Genomic DNA, 6,157 nt, shown 5'->3' with positions numbered 1-6,157 from the left:
GGATACATTTTATTAAATTTAGTTGAAGATTGGCTGATCCAACCAGAAATAATTTTAATTAATAATATACTAATTTATAATCATTTTCTCTATTATTAAAGTTTTCATAAGTTAATTACTATAACTATTTTAAACGAAATTGTATTTTCTAAAATTTATATTATATTTCATCACTTTGGATATTTTCTATTATTAATTATAATTAATATTTATATGTAGATTAAATTAATGATCTTACGTATTATATTCTAAATTGAGAATGAGAATTATACTCCAATTAAATCTACTTAAATTTTAACGCATAATTTTTTCTTTTACTAAAAAAAAGCTACCAACCGTATAACATGAACAGAAACTCACTCTTTTTGTTTATAACAATTAAATGTGTTATAAACAATTGGAAACGGGTTCTATTCGAGGTGTTTTTTCATTTTTTCCACTCGGAAGTTGGTCGTGTGGACCTTTCAGGTCGAACCCAGACCACTGCAGAGCACTGATATTTATTCATAAGTCATTGGGTAATAATGTCGAGATGTATAAACTTGGCAGAAAACTGAATAGGTTTTTTTTGTGTACAACCATGGTTCTTAAGCTTCTTAAAGTAAGTATTTCATTCAAATTATCCATTATTATTCATCAATGTATTTTTCTTTTAGCTTATCCACTTTTTTATTAACTTATTTATCGTAATAAAGATGGAATGGGTTATGAAGTCAATGTCCGACTTTTTGAAAAAAAAAGTGAACAGAAAACTGAACAGATGAGAATAGGAAGTGTTGGCGTAAGTGACATGACTTTTAATGATTTGTTGAAAAAAAAAAAATGTATTATTTGAGCAGATTGGTTAAGGATGAAAAAAAATTAGACAAACATTGGCATTAGAGCTCATGATGAAAAATTTATATTGTATACAGATATTCTAAGAAGTTGAATTCTTGATGCAAAATTACAATATAAATTTATGAATTCAGCTAAAAAATCAATTTTTTATATGACATAGCACTCCATTTGATTTCAAACTTTTTAGTGTTTTAAAATTTCTTTAAATAATCATTCAAAAATAAGAATTTGGTTATTTGCCTAGTCATTCAAGACGTGTACATGGCGAAAAGTTTTACTTTTTTCCGATGATGACAGTTCTAGTAGGATCCTTTAAACACTTGACGAAAATTTCTGAATAAGATTTATGCTATCAAATGTTTTCAAATATTTTGATCAAACATTCGATTTACAATTTCTTATGCACACGTGTGTGATTTTTTTATTAAATAATTGATGAAAAAATTTTATGGTTTTGTAATTATGGCAAGTCAAATTTGGTCCAATTTCATGATTTCAAACATTTTTTGCATGTAGAATAATTTGAAAATATCGGATTTTCAAACAGCAGTGACGTGGCGCCGTTTTTATAACGTTATCTGTTTTTGGCCGATTTCACTTTGTTGAGAATTAATTAATTCTCAGTTCGAATTTGCCAGCTGACAGGAACTTCGGCGGCCATCTTGGGACGGGGTCGATAACCAATCGACCAAACAATCAATAATTCTTAATTTAGTCAATCATTTGACTAATTTTCAGTGTCCCTGTTGACTGATGAAGTTCCTGTCGCGATTCTTTCACTGTTCTCGTTCACATGTACACTCCATTCTTATTCATTCTTAACAAATCTTACAAGTTTGAGTCAATCATCACTACTAGTGCTATTGAAAATCATCAGAGCCATTCAAGCTTCATTCTAAAACTAGAATCAAGAAATATTTTAAGATTTTTCAGTGTAATTCAAGACATTTCATCAAGATTCATTTTGCATTGCATTGATAGGCTAACGCCACGTGCACAATCACATTCTTGCTCAACTTGAGAAGCGTGCTGAGCTCGTGTGGGAGGTCAATAATACCGAACACACCAAGTTGAGTAGTTCTTTGGACATTCAATTCAGATTCAAGAATTAAAAAATAGACATTCAGTGATTTTGAGCGACATTCAGTCTTCCTAGTTAACAACTCAAGTTTGTCAGTATACTTAGTGTACCTGTTAGTGCTTAAAATAAAGATACTTTATTTTTTATAAAACCTGACTTCCGTTTGCTCTGTTTCGGCACAATCATCCCTATCCTTAAACGGTTAGGTTAATTCACAAGTTGAGACTTTCTCAACACACTTACTTTATTCAATAAATTTTTTGTAGAAGAAGCTCGTTTTCTCGGTCAAACAACTTAAATTTTTCGTGATGATCTCGAGTTCGATTATTTACAACAAATTCTATTAGTTTTAAATATAAACGTTAGTTCAAATTTATTTTTCATTTCTAGCAATGACTATAGCAAGGCAAGTTGATTTGAGATAAGTTAAACGAAGTCGAAGTGATACCAATCTTTCCACACTGCGAATCTAAGTCTGTTATTCTTGTAGACACTTTTAACACGCTAAGCATCTTTAATGTTAAATGCCGTAAAAAAACTATAGATTTTTCACACACTATGAAATGTGTATAAAGTGTCGACGAATAATGAATTGTTTGTTTATGGACGTTTTACATTGAATACGCCTTATGTGTATTATTTTTACACGTTTTTGGAATCTTCGGATTTACAGTGCACCAGGGTAAAAACATTAAGTATGACAAAAGATATCGGATATATTGGTTTTTTGCTATCTATGCTACAATACGAGCTTATTCTAGCAAATTTGTCTGAGTAAATGCTGTTTGACTGGTATGAACAGTAATGAATTAAAAGAATTGATGGACGGAAATTAGAAATCATTTATTTTTCAGCCAATTAATAGAATCTCTTATTCAGTGTAAATAATCGATGTGGCATGATTTTGAAAGAAAAAGTAATGAATTTGTGTGCATAAATGAAAACAGTAAAATTTCGAATTCCAATGTAAGATTTGATATACGCTCATTTAGAGCGATTACAATCGTAATTAATAACATGTTCGATTACATTTATTAACATGAGGAATAACTTTTTATCAGTTAAAAAAAGAAAAAAATCACGTTGGAAGAATTCGAATTAATTGCATAGATTTCATTTTAGATTATTTATAACAAATTCAGTTATCATTTTCTTCACCTTTTTCAGTTAGTTATAAATAAACATTACTATCCATATCAAAAAATTAAATGAACTTCCATTCTACATCATTTATATTTTAAGATGATCTATAAATGAATAATCTTATTTGTATTTTTATCAATATTAACATAAGAAATACATAAACCATTCATTGGCTATATTTATACATTGGGAGTATACCTATATATTTAGGCAAGACTGACGAAAAAAAGCTAGAAATCGAGTTGAAATGTGCGAAAAACGGAATTAGGGGCGTGGCCTAACCTGTATCTCGATAAGTACTCAATAAGAAATCATACTTTGGATTGGAATGCAAGCTCACAGTCATTATTGATTGTGTATTGAAAATTATCCCATAATGTTGAATAATTATCGAGATATCCTTGTTTCCCTGTCCTGAGAAGGACATTTTGTTTGAGTACCTCGCCTTGTGGGGCATAACTCTGGAAATGACTCTACTTCTAGTGACGGTGTTACTTGGGACGTCATATTCTCACGCCTTTAGAAAGGCACGAGGATACACGCATCTAGCCCAAGGCCTTGCAATATACCACTACGAGTCTAACCTTAATTGAACGAAAGCACCCGGTTCCTACATGTCTTCTAATATCTCTTTTACGCACGCCTTGACAAATTGTTTGAGTGCCTTACATGTGTCCTTTGTTTGGACGAATTTTAGCGCTATTTCAGGCCATGTCAGGCTGAGGTCAACGTTCGTTTCTGAACGTATGACCGATATGAGATCGCTACGTGTGTCTTTATATGCGGGACAGTACAGCAGGGAGTGTTCCACTGTGTCGTCGTCTCTCCTATTGTAATTAGGATAGGTTAGGTCCGTTTCGGTGGCATATTGTACATGATGTGCACGAAATATGCCATGCCCTGTGAATATTGGTGTCATGAGGTTGTTCAGGCGTATCCAATTATTATCAAGCCTATTTGCTATGTTTGGGAAGAATTGGTATGTTTTGCGACCCGTCTCAGATGCATCCCATTCTACCTGCTATATTTTGAGTGTAGGTACCTAACTACCTCTGGGTACTTTTTTTGTTACCCTCTATAGTGATCTTCGGTGGTTTACATTTGTGCCTGTCTTTCTTTCTTCTGAGGTGTAGTTTATATTCTCGGTAGTTGGGATTGTTTTTATCCCTGTAATTCCTCTTGCCTCTAAGTTTGATTTCTCGCTTCATGAAGATTGCCTCTGTTTTGGTTTTTGATAACTCGAGCTTGGCATTCTTGCACCAAGTGAGTATTGTGTCAATAACTGCTTGTCCTTTGGCTTCAAGGGTTTCCCTAGAATTGCCATCTATAATGACAATTAAATCGTCCGCGTACGCTGCATAGCGTTTTCCATGTTCGGATTGATCAAGTGTTTTTAGCAGATTATCAAACATAAAGTTTCAGCACAGTGGGCCAAGCACAGATCCCTTAGGGTATCCACGCATGGCCATTTTTGCGTTCGGACGACTTGCTTGAGTTCTTCTTTATTGAGTGGTTCTGCATCATTTGTGCTGGGTAGGTTGAGAGTGTTTATCTTTATCCTGCTCTGTTCGTCTGTATCCATTTCTGGATGGTCATCGACCACGTGTACTGCCAGCAATCGCTTGGCTGTTTCTTGAAAGTTCAGGGTTCCATTACCCTCTTCAGTGCGAAGTGCATTCATGACTTTTTCGGCTCGCATTTTGTATACCACACCCCATTTTTCCTCGTTTCCGTGGGTTGTGATGAACTTTTCCCAGCTCTTTGTTTTCGCCTTTTTAATCGCTTAGAAGTACCTTCTTACCTGCTGGCGGTATCGAAGTCTCGCTGCCGTGATTCGGTGGGTATCGGCACCAAGCTTTTTGATGTGCTGGTATCTATGAAACAGTCTATAGACATTACCCTTTAAACGAGACAAGTGGTTGTTCCACCAGGAATTCGTTTTCTTTGGTGCTTTTCGACGTTGCATGGATTTTTCGCAGAGAACTGTTAACCCATTTGCGAGAGTGTCAGCGAATCCATCAATGTTTACCGAAGAGCCCAGCAATGGTCCAGCGGAAAGTGTGCTTTCTAGCTCGGGCATCAATTTGCCGAAGGCTTCCCAATCGGCTGCTTTGACATTCAACCGTCGGGTTGTCTCCTCGTAAGTTTCACCCTGCACTCCGCTTTGACCAAGCTGGATTCCGATGGCCATGTGATCTGACCCCTGAACCCACTCTCTTTCGACTGACCACTTGCTTAGGGACTGTGACAGTTCCTGAATCACTACGGTCACGTCTATTTACGATTCTCCTCTTGAGGAGCTGTGTGTGGGACCTTTCTCGATTTTGTTGAGAACTTCCAGACCAAATTCGATAAAGAAATTTGCAAGCTTTTCCCCTCTGGTGTCGAAGTCTGATGACTCCAGAGGATATCGGGCGTTCGCATCCATACAGATAAGAACTTGTTGGCCTTTAAGAGTCGTCAAGACCTTTCGTAGGTGTTCGGTGTGAACTTCGATTGGATCCTTGAACTGAAAGTAATGTGAAATAGCGTAAAATGAATAACCAAGCCCTTCAATCAAAGCACACGTACAATGTTCAGTGCTAAGTTCATCGATACAGAGTATCTTAAGAAGAGGATTAACTGCGACAATAACTAATTTGAATTTTTCCCGTTTATGGGTTTTTGCGGCGACAAGGGCTTGGCCAAATCCTCTAACTGCGTAGCCTTGTGAATCGGCATTCGTAGAGTAGGGATCCTGTAATAACAGTACATCCTGTTGCTTTTCTTTCACAAGTGCAAACGCTTCTTTCGTGGAGTTAATGGTGAGATGAAGATTTAATTGGAGAAGACGGAGCTCGTCTTTCCTTTTAATAGTGGCATTCTCTGTGGTATTGAAGGACGGCGCCAGACCACCTGAAGTCGGGAGAGTGCTATCATTTTGCATGTTTCATGGCCGTCAAGATAAGATAATTAATTATCATATTTTTACAAAGTTTTCGCTGGAAAAAATTATCTGCCGACCTCCTTGCCACCTTCTATATCATAAATAAAATCATTTTCCATAATAAAACGCAGTAATTGGAATAAATTTCGTAATATTATTTTTCAGGT

This window comes from Chelonus insularis, unplaced genomic scaffold, assembly GCF_013357705.1.
Source record: "Chelonus insularis isolate UGA/USDA-ARS -01 unplaced genomic scaffold, ASM1335770v1 contig_77_pilon, whole genome shotgun sequence".
Lineage (NCBI taxonomy): Eukaryota > Metazoa > Arthropoda > Insecta > Hymenoptera > Braconidae > Chelonus > Chelonus insularis.
The sequence above is the reverse complement of the archived record's forward strand: the minus strand, read 5'-3'. Positions refer to the sequence as shown.